We start from the raw sequence: 20,538 nt of genomic DNA, 5'->3' as shown, positions 1-20,538 counted from the left end.
ATCACCGGTTGCATTTTACAGGCTGGATCACCAAACTAATAACCCTAGAGCTGAGACTGCCAACCGGTAGTCACACTTAGTGAAACCCTGACATAGGTTCACTGCATGTCCTCATACCTCTTCATATCAGTCTAGTTGAACCTATTGACATCAATGACAACATATATTATCATCATATCAACATGTCGGTTCATCATATGCCAATAATATCCAACACATGCAACTCAAATGCGACATACTCTCCCACAATATGTCAGTACCCTTCCAAACCATATGAGAGAAAGCATAGAATGAAGAGAGACAACCTGTAAATCATAACCTATCCTTCTATCAACACCCTAAAGAAGCAACATTATGTCAAGCATGATCTCCTCCAAAACACCCCAAAGAGAAGCCAAAAGAACACCCAAACCCTCATTTAATCTCTTAGATCAAACAAACATAAGTATCATGTAATGCCAACATGGATGTAAGCCTCCCATAACCAAAAAGACCAAACTCATAATACCATTCCCAATGAAGGAAATTAGCCCAATAAGAAATCTCCTAATATACACATAATGATATCATATTATCAAACCTTATGACAAGGAGATAACCATGCTATCCATATCTCAAAATGAACCCTCCATAACTAAAAATCTCCACAGATTAAGATCCATATCTATGAAAGATAAGCATAAACATAATGCACTTGAAAGGAACAATGGGAAATTCCTCTCAAGTAGTAAATAATCAAGTAGACCAAGAGTGGGGAATGAAGATTCTTATCAAGCTATCTAAGTCATCTTGACTCACACTAAGAATAATCTCCTCTCAAGTCTATACCAGGTGAATACTCCTTGGTCTTCCTGTTGGAACAACTAATCGTCCCAATACATGTCTTTATCATAAGAGAATACCGACATCACCTATGTATTTATGTGTCCATGAGCACCTATAACCAATCAATCCATGCCAAACTTCAAATGTAACATAGCATCATCATAAAGTAATTAAGAAAATGATCATGCACTCAATACAAAGAGAACCACTCAATATTAATGTCAAAGCTACAACCATAGAATCTGGAACATAAGCATGACATCATGATCTAAACATATCCTCCTAAGAGATCACATACTCCAAGTGAGAAAATCATGGTCTCAAGAGAAATGTATCATGCAAAAATCTAACCCGATAATCAAGAGTAAACCATGACATAATAACAAACATGCTCTAAACTAAATATCATTTGTAACCATCTCCAATCACATGAAGATAACCATCTCCTACTATTGTACTTGCAAATGTGAAAGACCCTCTACAGCAACAACTCCTCCAACATCTACACACTAAGAAGATCATCCACAATCTGATGGTGAATACAAATTACTACCAACAACTCCCACTAAACCATGATATCAAGTCACACATGGCATCGTGACAACTGTCTCCTAAATGAAGAACATCCAAGTCTACACACAAACAACTAAAAATTAAATAACATTAAGTGTAACCATGAACTGCAAACCAAGAAGATACATATAATGGACAACAAACCACCAATCAAGAATCAATCCTACACCGCCAATACATCACTATCAAAAGCTCCCACTGAAAGTACTATAACTAATGAATAATAATATATCATGACATCATTATAAAATCACATGCTACAAGTCCCAACACCAACTATATAGGTACTATAAACATCATCCATCCTCTCATCTCAAACAAACACACCAACGAACTAATGCCCACAAACAAGGCCAACTAACAAGTATGAACCACAATGAATCAAACCTAGTGGATATAAACAATCCACATCCGAGTCATCCCACTACAACTGAATAAGTTATGAACCCATATAAATACATAACTCATAGATCAAATATTGAAATATGCAAAATCATCATCACATTAGTAAACTGCAAACTGAGATATCAAAAGAATAATCCCGTAGACCAAATGACTTAGACACCAAATCAATGTCCGGTCTAATTTGCCAAACATGTCAACATCCAAGTACCATAGTCAAGGAACTAATCAAACATCTAGAAGATAATCAACAACCTCCTAACATCAAACCAAATAACTACCAAATCATCACAAACATGACTATATCATGTCAATGCAAAAAGGTATACTTGCATAACCATGATACCATAATTATCATCAACATTGAACCTAAGTCCAAATATCACCCACATAAGACTCCTAGTCTCAAACCATGTTCAACCATATCATAAAACTAAGAACAACTTGTATACCTATCACCATCAAAGTCCAACTCTAAAAAATAATCTGTAAACCTATACCAAGAAGCACCAAATTTGATAATCAGTTATAACATCATAAATATCTCATAAAAACATGCATTCCCTCAAGATTTCACCTCATGACTCATCCAGATGCTCACATAATCACACTCCAACCCTCAGGCACCTACAAGTGAGCAATCAAGTACGCAACTCTCCATACTCAGCAAATTGATAAAATAACATCATCACTATGTAGACAATTGAACATTCTCTCTAAAACTTATTCAAAATAAAAAAATTGATTTTGTATGCAAAAGTTATGATTGAAACCGTGTAAAAGAGAACATATTTCTTCTAGACCCCCAAAATTGATCAAAATAATAAAACAATGAGACTAGACATACTGCAATGTAGTACTCATAACCAACTTTCTAATGAGTATAAGAATTTGAATAATTGACAATTTGGGTTAAAAATATGCTTGTTTGAAAAAATAGCCAATCTCGCCACATGGGCAATATTATATACACTTAGGGGATGGCCCCACAATAATATAGTATGTTGTGAGCCTCCTATTTGGGAGGTCTTGACTCCCATGGCCAGTTGGTACCCTGCCCAAGAAATGCTCAGACTCTGTAGAAAAGGTGATGTTGATAGGCACCTCCAACATGACAAAGTTGTCATAGTGACCAATCGCCCAAGACTATTGCGGTTGAGGTGTTAATGCCTCTTCATTCAAGGACAAAGAGTACAATGTGCATGGAGATCAAAGAGTACAATGTGTGTGGAGGAATAAGGAGGAAAAATGATACACGTTGAGCTAGTATGTAGGCTACGAAGTGATAAGGATGTCTCATGGAGTGATAATGGTCAGAGGGATAAGGAGAAGCATGGAGTGATAAGGGTTGGAGGTATAAGGATAAAAATGGAGTGATAATGAGAGAAACAAAGTGATAAGGAGAGTAACAAAGAGATAAGAGGTTTCCGAAGTGATTAAAGAGAACCGAGATCAATATGAGACAAAATTAGGGAGGTGTTAATGCCTTAGCAGGTCAAAAGATGTAACCACGGGGATGGGGTCCCCCATTGTGACCCCACTGGTTCGTAGCTCCAGTCAAAACCAAGTAATATAGAAGGAACCAATTACCAATAAAAAAATCATAATCTGTACACTTAAAATATTTTCCCAATTTGATTTTTTTTAATTTTTTAATTTTTAAAAATAATATGGGGGTGGGGAAAACCCACCATTCATATTAAATATATTTAATAAAAGTGGGTGGATTTAAATATTTATCACTGCATATTAAATTTTTTTAAATGGCAACGTGCAGGAGGCTAGGTCTGCAAACTCAAGAGTTTAGGGATTTTTGACTAGGTGACCGGCCTAGGTACTATGCCAAACCAGGATTTCGCTCATGGACAAAACCTAAGTGGGTTTCAGAGGATCATAATAGAGCCCATGTTTTGTTTCTAGGGAGAAAGAAAAGTGGTGGGCGGAATTAGGATTTCTAACGACCCAAAAATGATCGTCAGGAAAACTTCAGCAATCGTAATAATAGAAAATCAGGAGAAAAATAGGATTGGCAGAAGGTTTGTGAAGAGTGGAGACCAAAGAAGATCCCAATATCAATGCCCTTGGAGAAGGTAAAACCTAAACCAATAGAAGTTCAAAAATTATCATTCTTTCTAGATAACAAAAGATGGAATGATTCGGTTGCATTCTTGAGAGAAAAAGGTTTTTTCATGAAATGGGTTGGGGATTGGCCGACTTTCAACTGTGTGAAACAATGGTGTGAGGAGGAATTGCCTTTTAAGGTGGATATAAAGACAATGTCGAATGGCTTCTTCTTAGTTATCACAGGAAATAGTAAGGACAAGAACTAGGTCCTTAATAATGGGCCATTTTTCATGGGAGTCAAAGTTTTGTTTATTAGAGATTGGGAGCCAAATTTTAATCCGATTAAGGCCCATTTGGAAGAAGTTCCCATTTGGTTGCATCTTTATAATCTCCCAAGGAAATATTGGAATGAGGAGACTTTTTAGATGATTGGAAATAAGATAGGGTTTTATATTAAGTTGGATGAGGTTATATAGGAAAAAGATTTGAGCATGTATGCAAGAATTTGTATTGGTTGGAAACCACATTTCCCCCTACCGACATGGTTGGAAATAAATACAAATGTAGGATGTTGGCTTTAGCAGATTGAGGTAGAAGACCAATTAGAAAGGTGTATTGTGTGCAACAAGGATGGACATTCGAACGAGGTGTGTTTGATTGGTCCTAAGGGTAAGGTAGTGGAGTCTTCAATGGAAGCTATAAAGGCAAAGTTTGTGAATTAAGAGAATGAGAAGAGGCAGACTAAGAATTCAGATAATGGGGCTTCACCTTCCATGCTAATGGTGCATAACACTAGAGTTAATAGAGAAATTATAGGGCTTGATCAAGAGGTGGTACCGAGTGATGCTGATAGGACGACGAGTCAGATAGAAGTTGTTAACCTAGTGGAAGAGGCTTTAAATAAAGCTGAAGTGGCTATGGAGGCATTGGATGTGAGAGTGATAGGGTCTCATCAAGAGAAAATTAAAAAATTAAATTACCAAAATGAACAAATCCAATGTGTTGATTGATGAATACTAAGAGGGGGGGGTGAATTAGTATACCCAAAAACTTTACCAAACACTTAAGCAATTTTACTGCAGACCGGTATAGCCCTTTAAATAGTAAACTGATTAATACACAAACAAGCCAAATAGAAAATAAAGCATTCACCCACAATAACACAATCACCATAACACAAGATATTTTGATGTGAAAACCCAAATGGGAAAAACCACGGTGAGTAAAACTCACAAGTCTACCATCTGCAGAATAGCAGCCAGACCAGTTAAGGTCAGACCGGTTAAGGCCTTACAATGTTCTTCACCAGAACAGATCCTGTTAGGAATCCAAATCTCTATTAGGAGATAAGTCATGTTAAACACTACCCTATTAAAGGATTTCAGATCCATAATTGTGAACCACCTTGTTAGAGGATTTTGAACAGGTTTAACTGAGCCTACTCGGTTAAGGGTTTCTAACTTGTCGAAGAGATTAGTAATCAACAAGTAAGTGATCTAGAAAATAGCACATAATTCTTAGTTAGATCCTTGATTGCTCTTTGTTAATCCATTGCAACATTACTTTGGTCTTCTATTCAATCTCTGTTGCAAGATACCCTTTCTGCAAAGACCTAATCTTCTCTACAATACTTCACACACATACAAAACCCTAGACATGATGTCCTTATATAGGAATATGATTTCATGTCGGTCCAATGAGATTAGACTACAATTTCCTAGGTACAATGCATCTAGACATAATTTGTAACATGACACAGAATCATCGCATCGGTGTCGGTGGATGATAACTCATCACACTTTACAAGTTTGTTGGTTAACAAAAAAAAGTATACCGATTACCAGTTTACAAACAAAGACTGGTAAACTGGAACATTGTGTTCCAATCTTGAAAAGATTGGTTGCCGCTTGGGGTCCTCATACCGCTTGAAGTCCTCATACCGCTTGAGGTCCTTGGTCATGCTTTGACCGATAAGCTCCTTCTGCAAACACCGATAGTATTCTACAAACAAAGACTATGTATACATTGGCATATAATACCGGTTTGAACAATACATCACATACTACTAGTTGAGAATAACTCATACAACAAATAAGTGCGTTTCCATCAATGACAATCACAACTAAGTACAAACATCATCAAAATGCCAACAATCTCCCCCTTTGGCATTGATTGCAACACTTAGGGAAAATTTGACATCTAAGTGCTTTACAAAACAAAAATGATGCCATGATCAAATTACTCCCCCTAAGCATTTACACTACTCCCTTTGCCAAAATTACAAGCATGTACTACTTCCATTTGTATAAAAATTTCAATCAATACTACTCCCCCTTTGCCAACAATGACAAAGTAATGCAAACCTGCCACAAAGATTTACCAAAATCATATTGCATAACATGAAAACAGAGTATATGTTTATGACAATAATGAGTAAAACTTTTCAAAAATGAATTTAAAGTTTTTCAAAAATTCCTTCATGTCTGTAGACCAAGTATCTAGGAGTGAGGCAACAATTTCACTCCGAGTCTTCATCTGGAATGCTAACTCTTCCATTGCATCAATAGTGCTCAATTCTTGAGAGACAATAATGGCGTCCATGTTTAGAAAGCACTTCTGAAGAATCTGCAACTTAGGTAACAAAAGCTACTGAAGCTTTTGCATATCTTGAGTCCGCTTGCCGATCTTTGAATCAATCATGTCAATTTGGTGCCTGTGAGTTTGTACAGTCTGCCCATACACTGCGAAGGAATCATATGGCACTTTGAATTTCTCTATATACTGCTTTAATTCCGATTGGATTTGACCTTTTTTTCTTCAGAGAATCATCATAGAATAGATCGGGCTGGCAAATTTTGCTCAAAAGTTTATGTCCTTCAGCCATTTCCAGACTGATATCATCTCTTTGATGGATCAGATTGGCTCTGTCTTTGTTAAATCACTTCACCAATGCAACTTTTAGTGCCTTTGCATTCTTTTTCTCTACAGTAGCCTGGACAACATCTTCCAATGATTGTACTTGATCACCCACTATTGTGCATAGAAGCTTCAACTGGGCCAGTGAGGAATCGGTACCGGAAAGATCAGTATCGGGGACTAAGGTTGAAAGAGTATCAAAAGTAAGTTGAATAACATCTTTTTTATTTCTTCTTTCTTAGTTCCTCCAATCTTTCTTGAGAAAGTTGAATACTTCTAAGTGGCTCATTTTCGTCTACAGATTTGGTAAGACAGGCAAGACTCAATTCATTGTGACTGGTGGGATCAACCTGTTTAGCTTGAGCTTGATCTCCGGTTGCCTTGGGAGTCTTGAAAGTCTGTCCACCTTCCTTTTCTTTGATCTCCTCTTGTCTCTTCTTCTTCTGTTGTTCTTTCTCCTTAGCCTCCTTGTCGGCCTTCTCTTTCCCTTCTTTTTCCATTTTCTCCTTCTTTGTTGTCTCCTTGTCCACTTTATCCTTCTCCACTTTCTCCTTCTTCTCTTTCTCCTTCTCTGCTTTCTCCTTCTTCACTTTCTCCTTCTCCGCTTTCTCCTTCTCTACTTTCTCCTTCTCTGCTTTTTCCTTCTCTGTTTTCTCCTTCTCCGCTTTCTCCTTCTCCACTTTCTCCTTCTCTGCTTTCTCCTTCTCCACTTTCTCTTTCTCTTCTTCCTCTGATTTAGTACCTTCAGAATCTAATGCATCCACATCAATATGATCATTTTTCTCAGCTACTCTTTCTCCCTGATCATTGAAGGTTTCATCCGGTTTTGATTTTGATAGGTCAAGCTCTTGCTCAGCTTGTCGATTTGCTTCAGATACCTTTTGCATCTTGATAGCTTCTTGAGCCTGCAGATGAGTGTATTTTTCTACTTTAGAGATTTTACCTCCAAGTAACTAAAGTCTTCTCTTTCTCATGAAAAAGATTCCTTTGTACTGATCAAGAAGCTCAAATAATTCAGAATTGGAAGCATCTGGGAAATATTGAGCAAAAATTTGCTCCCTAATTATTTTCTCCTTTACAATGACAATGCGCCATTTATTATCCAAAGAATCATACAAAGAATTAGAAACTCTAAGTTTAATATTGGTTGGAAACCAATAATTATCACATAAATACTTAATGAGTTCTTTCTCTACCTTCTACTTTTCAGCATCGTTAAGATCATCAATAATTTTCCTTCTAATATTGTTTATAGTCCTTTGAAAATGTGTCATAGGCTTGTAAGAAGGAATGTGTATATTTATTGGTGTAGAGGTTATAGGTACATTACCGGTTAGCTTGGTCTTCTTACCCGATATTTCAACTTTTGATTCAGTGTCTTCTGAATCCTGTGCTCCGTTCTTGATTCTCTTCTTCCTCTCAAAATACCTTTGGCGGAATAGCCTCGGGTTTCTTCTTGGTTGGTGACCTCTTGGTCACTTTTGGACTGGTATCAGATGTAATCGGTGCCGATGCCGATGACACAACTTTCCTCTTCTTTTTCTTTGGTACTACAGTAGGATTAACCCTCTTAGAGTAGGTACCGGTCCTCTTCTTCTTTGGATCAAGCGGTGAAGCAAGTAGGGTAGAGTCATACCCAATGAGTATATCGTTCACCACTTCATAGCCCATAGGCTCAACTTCCTCTTTTCTTGGCTCAACCGCTTCCATTATGCAATGATCTACTTTGATCATGAAACAAATATCATCTTCATACTTCTTAACTAGGTCACTTGATAGCCTTGTTCTTTGGTTCATCTTCAATCTAAACTCATCAAAATACCTGTTCAGAGTCTCCGGATAAGTAGATCCCACTGCTTCCAGACTCTCCTTGATTTGTTTTGTAACCGATAGGTCACTTGACCATTGAACATCACCAACTCTCGGAAAATACCCTTGAAAGTAGAAAAACAACCTGACAAGTAGTTGACCAAACTTGAACCTTAGTGCCTTGTCCTCTTTGATGGATTTTAAATTCTCCATGAGTTGTTTTTGCATGTAGGTAGACAAGTCATACTCTTCATCTTCCTTGATCATTCGATAAGAGACATTCATCGTAGCTGTAGGAATGGAATTCATCCTGCTAGCATAGAATACTCTATATCCAATCACCATGCATGCATACTTCACCAAGTCATCTCTTATGGTGTCGACAGTCATTGCCCACTTGTGCTCACAGAACCAGTGAGCTCTGTCACTTTAGCTTTTGTGATCTTACGAAGAACATGGACTTCTCCAATATTGAAGAAATGGGTCACGACATGGATTACCTCCTGTGTGATATCATGGGTACGCTCAAGATACATCTTATCGCCATGAACCCTACTAAGAATAATTCTTATATGATCTTCTGTGAATTCCTCGAGAAAATATATTGCATTGTGAAATTTCTTCTTCTCGATCACGCTGTAATTTGGTTTAATCTTCTTATCTTCTCCACAAAATAATCTCAACTGGGAGTGAATCACTAGAGACCCTAGGTCTTCCAATTTGCAATCAATGTAACCATAAACATCCCCTTCAATAATGACTCCGACGAGAATTTGAGATAGGGCATTGTATTTCAACTTCTTCCTAAGAGATTCGGATGACTCCTCAGGTGCGGAAGAACTAGAAGAGGCTTTGGATGTAGAAGCCATGTCTAAATAATTTTGAATGATAACAGTGATTCGAAAAAATACCTTTTCACTCCAAACTAGGGTTCGCCGATGTCGAGCACAACACACTTCTCCAAAAGCTTGCTTTCCCACTCTGACCTCAACTTTGAATAACTTGAAATAACTGTTGGGTCTTGCACAAGATTTATTTTTGGATTTCTTCGAATGTAAGATTGATCGCTTTTGTTGTGTTTCTCAAGTTAGAAAAATGCTTCTTTGAAAATAGGTAAGTAAAAATGACTACAAGAATCACCTTTATACATGCTCCTACCTACCATAATAAATGCATCACTGTTAGGGTACAAACCCTAATTTTACCTATTACCACTTCATTTATTCTGTTGGTCGACAGGTAACTAATACTGATAAAAGGACTTTACCGATATACTCTAGGGGTCCAAAACATTGTTACCGATATGTTCCCCCTTAAGCTTTTCGAAGCTCAATTTGTTGATTCAGGGGTCTCCACACTGGGTGCGGAAACTAGTACATCTTGTGGCTTCTCTTCAGATTTCTTTTTCCAAATTTTATCCATATCTCGCCGAGTGGTTTCAACATCGACCTTTCCTTTACCTTCTGGGTCGACCGGTTTGTCTTTCGAAGGATTCTGTTTTAGTCTACATGCTCTAGAAAGATGTCTCAATTTGTTACAATGATAGCATACCATACCAGTTTCTCTCCATGGTCCGGTGTTCACATTTCCATTCTTTCTCCTACATGTTGCAGCAGTGTGACCGCTACCACAATAGATCACACAGGTTTCTCTCCAACCGTTTGTCGTTCCATAACCATTTGACCAGTGGTCATAGGTTCTATACTGGTTTGGGTTTTGGTTCACAAGAGGTTTTTGGACAACTCCTTTTGATCTCAGTGCATAACCTCCAGGGTTGTTCATAACCGATCTGCACTCAAAATATCTATGCCCAAACTTGTTGCATGCATAACAATGACCATTAAATCTACCAGTTCTAGCCTTATGGTCATACACATTATTTTGCATGTAAGGGAAATTATTATAAGTCTTTCTCCTACATACATTGGCAGTATGTCATTCCTTATGATAGTTAAAGCATATAGGTTTGAACTTTGACTTACCTTTTCTTTTGTTGCGGTTCTCAGGTACCGGTTGCTCTTTCGGTGCATCAATCCTAGTTCCAGAGGATTCACCTTCCTCATATGCAAAGAACCCAAGTCCAGTGGTATCCTTTGATGGCTTCACTGATTCCATCTTTTGGTCCAATTTTGCAGCGCTTCGGTTGAACTTTGCAAGTATCTCCTTCATTTCAGCAAGTTCTTTGGAAAGAGCTTCATTGGTCTTCATTAGGGTTTTATTATGAGAAATGGCTGCATTGAGTTCTGCTTGCATTTCTTCTTTCTCTTCCTTACCCTCTTGCAGATAAGAGGTAATGGTACCAATTTCTTGATTCAACTTAAAGATCTCATGCTCCTTGTCCTTCACTAGATCCTCAACTTTTCTTCGGTTTTCCAGTTCCTGACTCATCTTAATGGTTAGTCCTTCCAGCTCCCTCCTCAGGTTAGTTTTGGAATCATTCAGTTTCTCCACTTCTTCAACTAGGGCATCCATGTTTGCTTCATCAGAAGAGCTATTTTCAATAATTTCCAACATTTGCTAATCAAGTTCTCTTCTTTTGGCTAAAGAGGCTTTATACTTGACCTTAAGTTCATCATAGGCTCTCTCAAATTCAACCAGACGGTGAGTGAGTTCCCTCATACTACATTCCCCCATATCTCCTTTCAAGTGGTTAGACTTAAAGAAAGGTTGGCTCTGATACCAATTGATGAATACTAAGAGGGGGGGTGAATTAGTATACCCAAAAACTTTACCAAACACTTAAACAATTTTACTACAGACCTGTATAGCCCTTTAAACAGTAAATCGATTAATACACAAACAAGACAAATAGCAAATAAAGAATTCACCCACAATAACACAATCACCATAACACAAGATATTTTGACATGGAAACCCAAATGGGAAAAACCACAGTGAGTAAAACTCACAAGTCTACTATCTGCAGAATAGCAACCAAACCAGTTAAGGCCTTACAATGTTCTTCACCAGAACAGATCCTGTTAGGAATCCAAATCTCTGTTAGGAGATAAGTCTTGTTAAAGACTACCCTGTTAAAGGATTTCAATTCCACAACCGTGAACCACCTTGTTAGAGGATTTTGAACAAGCTTAACTGAGCCTACCCGGTTAAGGGTTTCTAACTTGTCTAAGAGATTAGTAATCAACAAGTAAGTGATCTAGAAAGTAGCACAAAATGCTTAGTTAGATCCTTGATTGCTCTCTGTTAATGCATTGCATCATTACTTCAGTCTTCTGTTCAATCTTTGTCGCAAGATACCTTTTCCGCAAGGACCTAATCTTCTCTACAATACTTCATACACATACAAAACCCTAGACATGATGTCCTCATAGAGGAATATGATTTCATGTCGGTCCAATGAGATTAGAGTACAATTTCCTAGGTACAGTGCATCTAGACATAATTTGTAACATGACACAGAATCACCACATCGGTGTTGGTGGATGATAACTCATCACACTTTACAAGTTTGTCGGTTAACAAAAAAAAGTATATCGATTACCGTTTTACAAACAAAGACTGGTAAACTAGAACATAGTGTTCCGATCTTGAAAAGATTGGCTGGTACTTGGGGTCCTCATACCACTTGAAGTCCTTGTACCACTTGAGGTCCTTGGTCATGCTTTGACCAGTAAGCTCCTTCTACAAACACCGATAGTCTTCTACAAACAAAGACTATGTATACATTGGCATATAATATCGGTTTTAACAATACATCACATACTACCAGTTGAGAATAAATCATACAACAAATAAGTGTTTGTCCATCAATGACAATCACAACTAACTACAAACATCATCAAAATTCCAACACTGACATGAATAATGGAGAAAAGATTGGTTGTGAAGAGGAAGCGGAGGATACGATTTGGGAGGATGAGGAGGATGATTGGGGGGCATTTGATGAAGAAGATATTATTGAAAGTTGAACCATAAATAAAACTGATTCTCAACTTTTGAAAGCCTCTATAGGAGAAAAGAAGTCAAGGGGCAGGAAGCCAAACGGGATCAGGATAGCTATGGCAAGAAATGGTAAAGGTTAGAGCAAACTAACAGTAGGTAAGGGAGGCCTCCTTCCTGAAGAAAAATGAAAATCATAAGTTGGAATGTTAGCAGCTGCAATGCCCTTGACAAACGTCATCTAATCAAGTGTGGTCTTGAGCAGATGAAACCTGAATTGGTATGTTTACAGGAGACAAAACTGAGATTGGAGGATGTCAAGGGTCTGTTGAGAGCTTGGAGGGCATGGAAAAGGGATTTTTTTTAGTGTTGTTGGCTCTTCAGGTGGACATGAAATCCTATGGAATCCTGCATTGGTTATGGTGGAGGATCTCATGAGTTCACAAGCCTAGCAGTCATGCAAAATTCATTCTTATAGACTCAATTGTCATTTATTCCTTATTAATGTGTATGGCCCAGTGAAAGCTAACACGCAACTGGAGGTTTGGAAACAACTATCTATGATCTTGATTAATCTCTCAAAGGAATTGGTGCTTCTTAGGGGAGATTTTAATGCCTTTTTAGATTTGACAGATAAGAAAGGAGGGATTGTTGGGGTTACTATTGTCATGAAGGATTGCACCTAAAAACGCTAAGTGTGAAACCTGTTGGAATCGAAGAACATTGAGAGGGGGGTGAATCAATATTCTACCGACAAGATAAATTTTAACCTTATTAATAATGTATTTCAATAACCGGTAATCATAAAAGAATATAATAGCAAATAAAAATGAAGCAACCACAAGAGCATACACCATAACACAGGGATTTATATGTGGAAAACCTCAAAGAGAAAAAACCATGGTGGGATTGGAGATCCATAATATCTATCCACTGGCCAAATGAATAAACATTAAAATAGGGGCTTACACATGCAGGAAGGCCAACAACCTAGAGCACACTGATCATCACAGAAGGAGCCTCACTGACTACAAACACCAAATATGGAGTTACAAATAAAATTATGAACTCTAAAAGTGCATCTACTATGTTGGATGAGTTCCGGTTAAAGCACAGTCTATACCGGTTTTCACTGTGTCCTCCCTTACTAGTATCTTTCTTCGCTTCCCAAACCTCTAAACCAATATCCAAGATTGATTACAGAATATTACATTTGCATTATGTCGATCAAGATCACTCGCACAATATCACATCACTATATTCCATTACTTTTCAAAAATAACCTAATCGGACTGACTTAAATACCCTTCCCAAACACAAACATAAATGCCTTATGCTAGCTAACAATGGTATTACAATTTATTTACATGTCGGCCTAGACAAAAATAAATTCATTAAACTTTGAGACCAATGCCTTTGATCATTTCCGTGTAAACCTGTTGGATTAATCTCCTATGTCGACCTCATATATCGATTCCTAGTTTGTTAGTTTCTCTTGTCTGTCGGTGTTGGTTCCTTGTGTGTTAGATGACTTGAATGTCGGTTTCCAAATGATGAATACTGGTAAGTATTGGTTAAGTGACCAACCCAAAATGGTGTGTGTTGCCATCAATGACAACACTACTAAATCGGATGAGTATCAATTGCCAACAATCTCCCCCTTTGGCATTGATGGCAACACTCATGTGAAAAATGGATTGCTGAAGTGTTGTTCCAGTTCCTCCCAAAACCGATGACCAAAAATGATCTCAAAAATTGTTGGAAGACTTCTCCCCCTAAGGTATACATTACTTCTTATGTCCCAATCATTTTTCACATCAACCTCTCCCCCTTTGACATCAATGACAAAGCCAGGGCAAATGAATGAAAGAATGAGAGAAAAACTGTGATTATCGGATCTAGATGTACTTGAATATATCCGGGTAAGCACCCTTCAAAAATCCTAAGTATGTATCCCAACATGTCTTCAATGTTCTCTAAATAGATACAAAACCATTAAGAATATATGCATGAAGCTCTTCTTCTGATAGGTATATCGGAGTAGGTTTATCCATTAACTCTATTCTTTCCCTTTTGTGAAGTAACAATGTTCAACCGGGGACTCACCAAACCTCTTAATTCTCTTGGACGTCAGATTAGCCTATCCATGTCCTTCTATAATGCAGAAATCTTAGACTCTATTATCAAAATCTGATCATCAATGGTACTGGTTAGTGTCTGAGTACCATCAAAATTGTTAGTCAAATGTTCTAACCAGGCCTTTGCCGCCTTCAATTTCACCTCAAGATCCGCTGTTAGTTTGTTGGTGTTAGTACAAGACCTATGTATATTGTTACACTCATTTAGAGCCTTATCAATCTTAGATAGTTCCTCAATTAACCTAGCCTTGTCAGATGAAATCATGTTGTCACAAGTGACCTTTCGGGCTGCATTATACCGCTCAACCAACTATCAGTTTGATACCTATTAAAGAGTTTTAAACTGTTTGGAAATATGCTCTATCAAACCTTTCATTTTGGCGGATGGGCTTCTAATTTGATCTACCTTATATTTTGGTGCAAGTTGCTGCAAAACCGGAATGGCCTACTCAATAACTTGATTGTCTTTAGTCCCTTCCTTCCTTAACTTCTAAGATGCAACATACATCAATTCAAAACTACTCAGCTACTCAATATTCTTCTATGCAAAATCAACTTGACCAGATGAGTCAAGTGCCAACAATGAATGACTATCCAAAATCTTCCTAGAGTATTCAACCTTATGACTTGCACCAGTGGCTTCACCACTTGGTGCAGTAACCTGTTCAACCTTAACCTCTTCAGTATATACATTTGGTGTCGGAGGTTCAATATCCTCAACCTATTTATTTCTTGTATCCACATCAATAACCTCTATATCTGGAATGATTTGTTCCTGTGTATCCTGCTTATCCTGTACAATTTCAATATTATCTACAGGTTTCTCTACATTTTGTAGAGGTGGTTCTACCAGAGGAATATCCTTTTCTGTTCAAAAATCGGTGGATCCATGACCAATATACCTTTCCCCTTATCATCTACCGGGATGTCTAGAGTGTTAGACTTTTGAGGGACTTCAGGTGATGTAAAGAATCCAGGTTTATCTACAAATAATTTTACCCAAGCCTCACGTGTCTCCTTAACTATCTCATTTACTCTACCTACCATGAGACTAACATGTCGGTGTTTACTTCGGAAAATTGTATTATTTGCACTCTAGACACTACTGCATCTCCTCATCTGTTATGGCTCCACAAATAGTTGACAACTCCCGTATCTTTATATGTCTATCCTCTTCAACCGCAGATAACCTTCTAGCATCTAGTTTATTGTACAAGTTTGTTGGTATCTGTTTTTCAATCTCTAAAAGTGCTTTCTTATATATGTCTAAATACAACAAAATTGATTCCTCTATTTCCATTTGCTCCTTATCATCCTTTTGTACATAGTAATGTTGTATATTACTCAAAATTCCATCTTTAGTTATTTGATCAATCAACTCAGCAACTGAGAGAGGAGGAATGACTTCAATACTCTTACTGGATTCGAGAGCTATATCTACATCTGATTTCCTCTTCTTGCCAGGAGTAGAAGTAGACTCCTTAACTGGTTTCCTCTTCTCTATGGGCTTACTCTCCTTCAAAATTTTCTTTGAGGGTGTCGGAGGGGTGACCTTCACTCTCTGCTTCTTTACTTCCTTAGGCTTCTTCCTTGGTACCCTGATGAAAGTCTTGGGAATATTTGAGGGCACAACATCAGTATTAGAACCGGATGTAATAGGGACATTATAAGTCTTTGGTTTCTTCCTCTTTACGACACCCTTGTTGGTTGTTGTTGTCGGTGAGGCCTGAACTGCTGCTGGAGAAGATCCATTAGTTAATCCAATAATCTATTTGATTTCAGAAGATATCTTTTGTACAACTTCCCCAACCTTCTTGATCTTTCCTTCCCTTTTCTTCTTGTTGAAACCTATCTGAACTTTAGATTCCTTTTGCTTTGTTGTCCCAAAGGATTTCTCTACTTCATCAACCGAGGCATCAATAAGAGTCTTGGCATACAAGTCCAAGATCTATGCATCTACCTCATAGCCCATCTCAGTTATCTAGATCTTCCTTGGTTGCACTACCTCCATTAGTGTTTCATCCTTCTTCACCATAAAGCAGATTTCAGTTGAGTATTTGTCAACTCTATGCTTTGGAACTCTTTCTCTCTGCCTCATTGTTTTTTGAAATGATTCTATCTCCTTTTCCTATCCCAAACCTCTTATAGCTTCTTTAATTTGATTTCCTACTAGCATATCAAATGCCCATTGTGTTTTACTGGATCCCGATAACTCATTCAGAAAGAAAAGCATCAAGCAAACCATAAGGTTTGCATACCAGAAAACACCTTTCTTCTCACCCTTAATCTTCCCTAGGTTTATAATTAACTCATCACACATCCATTAACATAGATATAGATTTTCATTCTCCTTAATCATTTTGTGAGCACAGTAAATGCATTAACTGGAAACAGAGTTAAACCGGTTTGATTGGGTTACCTTGTAACTGATGATCATGGTTACAAATTGAACTGCTTTGTCTCTGATAGTGCCAATTCTCATTGACTTGTTGTCAGATGTTGCACCAATTAACTTCTCCACCTCATTGTTAGATATCTTCTTTCCAGGAATCTAACCAGTTTGGGGCAAACTGGTGATTGCACGAATAGCCTCCTTAGTGATCTTGTAAGGCCGGTCAAGCCATATGAATTCCCCGTGGACTCGACTCAACACATACTGGATCATATCATCTTCAAATTTTGGCATCTCCATAGTGTCCGTGAAACCCCGATCCTTCAGAATTTGGAATTCTGGTTTCATCGATCCCCTTTTGTCCAACAGATTTGTTATGTACATTGTTTTTATCTCAGTAGAACCCAAATCCTCTAGAGTGCAGTGGATATATGCACAAACATCCTCAACATACAAGATTCCTTTAGAAACCCTACAAAATGCATCGACTGAATCATTAACCTTCGCAATATGAGGGCATTGCTTGAAAACAAGGCGTGGATGGTCCTTGATGTCAACAACAACAGGGGTAGCCACACCTGCCAGAGCGAAGGTCGATCCAGAAGCCATTGCAAACAAAAGATAGCTCGAAAATTGATAAAATACCTCACAACCTTTGCCGGTGAAAGCTCTTGAAAATCCACTCTAAATGCACTTGAATTCGCTTTGAGAATGCTCTTGATCACCTTGAATCACCTTGAACTTGCTCTGTTTTGCTCTAAATGTCATGTGATAAAAAATGAACCAACATTTCATTTTTATTCTGTGAAACCCTAATTTCCTATTGACATTAATGCATGTCGGCATATGATATCGTATACAAAATCCATTACCTCAAAGTCGGTGAATCTCCAAACTGTCTTCACCAAGATCTAAAACAAGATTTCAAACCTCTACCAGGGGAAATGTAGGATTTGTCATTAATTTGCCTCCCCCTAAGGTTAATGCCTTAGTTACCATATGAGTTTCATGTCGATGCAAGAACATTCTGTTCTACCAGTTGAGTGACCAGGTTGATTGTCTCTGTCGGTTGACCTTCAGATTTCCTAACCCGCTGTTTAGCATGAGCCTGTTGGATCTAATCAACCTTTTGCTTTCCTTTCTCATTTGATGTGTCATTCCCTTCTGGTGCATTCTTGCTTCTACAATATTTGGCAATATGTCATATTTTGTTGCATGCATAGCAAGTAACATTGTTCTTCTTAATTGCCTTGTTGATTCCTTGACCATTCTTCAACCTACACTGATTAGCCATATGTCCAAACTTTCCACATGCATGACATCTCACATTCATTCTGCAATCTTCTGTCCTATGACCATACTTATTACAATTTGAAAACTGACCGAGAACAACATTATTATTCTAATTTCCTCTATTTCTACATTGACTTGCTTTATGACCAAACTTATTACAAACACAACATCTACCTTTAAATTTATGTGCATTGGGTTTCCTTACTAGTGTATTCTGATTTCGGTACAGGTGGATTGTCCTGACCAGTTGTCTCATTTGTATTTGCAGTACTGAAGCTTTCTCCATGCTCAAATCCAAGACCTCTAGTGTCTCCCTTGTGCCTTTCATCCTTCAATAGCTCATCCAGTTTTGCAGAATTGGCCTTAAAATTGTCTTTGTATTCATTTGTAGTATCCAGATCTCCCCTTAGGACTATTATCAATCTTTCCAACTCCTGCTCATTATTCTAGGATTGCACCAGTTCGGTTCTCAACATATCATTCTCATGCACCAGCCTAATGCATTCCTCAAATCTTTTTTTTAGAGATCTGCCAAGTTTTTCTTCATTCTTTTTCCAGTCTTCAATCTCCTTGCACATCCTCATAGTGAGGGCCTGCATTTCATTCTTCATCACACCATTCTCCTTACTCAACTTCTGACATTGTTCCTTAAGGACATCCTTCTCTTCATCATCCCGGTTTTGCAAAATTTCCTTCTTTCTAGCTTGAACGGATGACAACCTCTCCTGTAGGATAAGAATGAATTCCTTTGTAGAGTTCAATTCATCTTGCAACTTTAAGTTCTTCATCCTTTCAACATCATATTCCTCAAGTGCTACTTCAAGTTGTTTCTCCATACTCATCTCCATGGATTCCGGATTCAGGATCTTCCTTAAGCTATTAGACTTTCTCCAAGGCACCAGGCTCTGATACCAATTGTTGGAATCCAAGAACACTAAGAGGGGGGGTGAATCAGTGTTCTACGGGCAAGATCAATTTCAACATTATTAACAAAGTATTTCAGTAACCGGTAATCATAAAAGAATATAACAACAAATAGAAATGAAGCAACCACAAGAGCATACACCATAACACAGTGATTTATACGTGGAAAACCTCAAAGAGGAAAAACCACGGTGGGATTGGAGACCCACAATATCTATCCACTGGCCAAATGAATAAATATTACAATAGGGTCCTGCACATGCAGGAAGGCCAACAACCTAGAGCACACTGCTCATCACAAAAGGAGCCTCACTGACTACAAACACCAAATATGGAGTTACAAACAAAATTCTGAACTCTGAAAGTGCATCTGCTATGCTGGATGAGTTCCAATTAAAGCACAGTCTATATTGGTTTTCACTATGTCGTCCCTTACTGGTATCTTTCTTCGCTTCCCAAACCTCTAAACCAATATCCAAGACCGACTACAGAATATTACATTCGCATTCTCTCAATCAAGATCGCTCGCACAATATCACATAATTATATTCCATTACTTTTCAAAAATAACCTAATCGGACTGACTTAAATATCCTTCCCAAACACAAATATAAATGCCTTATGTCGACTTACAATGCTATTACAATTTATTTACATGTCGGTCTAGACAAAAATAAACTCATTAAACTTTGAGACCAGTGCCTTTGATCGTTGCCGTGTAAACCTATCGGATCAATCTGTTATGTCGGCCTCGTATATTGGTTCCTAGTTTGTCGGTTTCCCTTGTCTGTCGATGTTGGTTCCTTGTGTGCTAGATGACTTGAATGTCAGTTGCCAAATAATGAATACTAGTGAGTACTGGTTAAGTGACCAACCCAAAATGGTGTGTGTTGCCATCAATGACAACACTACTAAACCAAATGAGTGTCAATTGCCAACAAAACTTATCAATCCTGTGAAACATGGGAATACTTTCAGGCCTGTGGGTTGCCTATACTGAAAGTAGACCTCTGGAGACCAGAACAGCTTCCTATCTTGATGGATCTCCTACAACTTGCTTTTTGTGAAAAAAAGGTTAAAAGTCTTGCATGCGAAATAAACTTATCTTAATGGAGGTAATACACCGAGATTATGGAGTTTTTAACTACTGCGCTAAAACTATGACAACTGTAATAAAGAATGAAAAATGCCTCACAAATCAACTAGATCACCAAACTCATAAATATTTCGTGAAAAGGTTTGAAGTTATCCAACTTCTGCATGTAGGAAAAGTGATTTTCACAACATGCAAAGAATTGGAAA

Source organism: Cryptomeria japonica, chromosome 2 (assembly GCF_030272615.1).
Source record: "Cryptomeria japonica chromosome 2, Sugi_1.0, whole genome shotgun sequence".
Lineage (NCBI taxonomy): Eukaryota > Viridiplantae > Streptophyta > Pinopsida > Cupressales > Cupressaceae > Cryptomeria > Cryptomeria japonica.
This window is presented reverse-complemented; position numbering follows the sequence as displayed.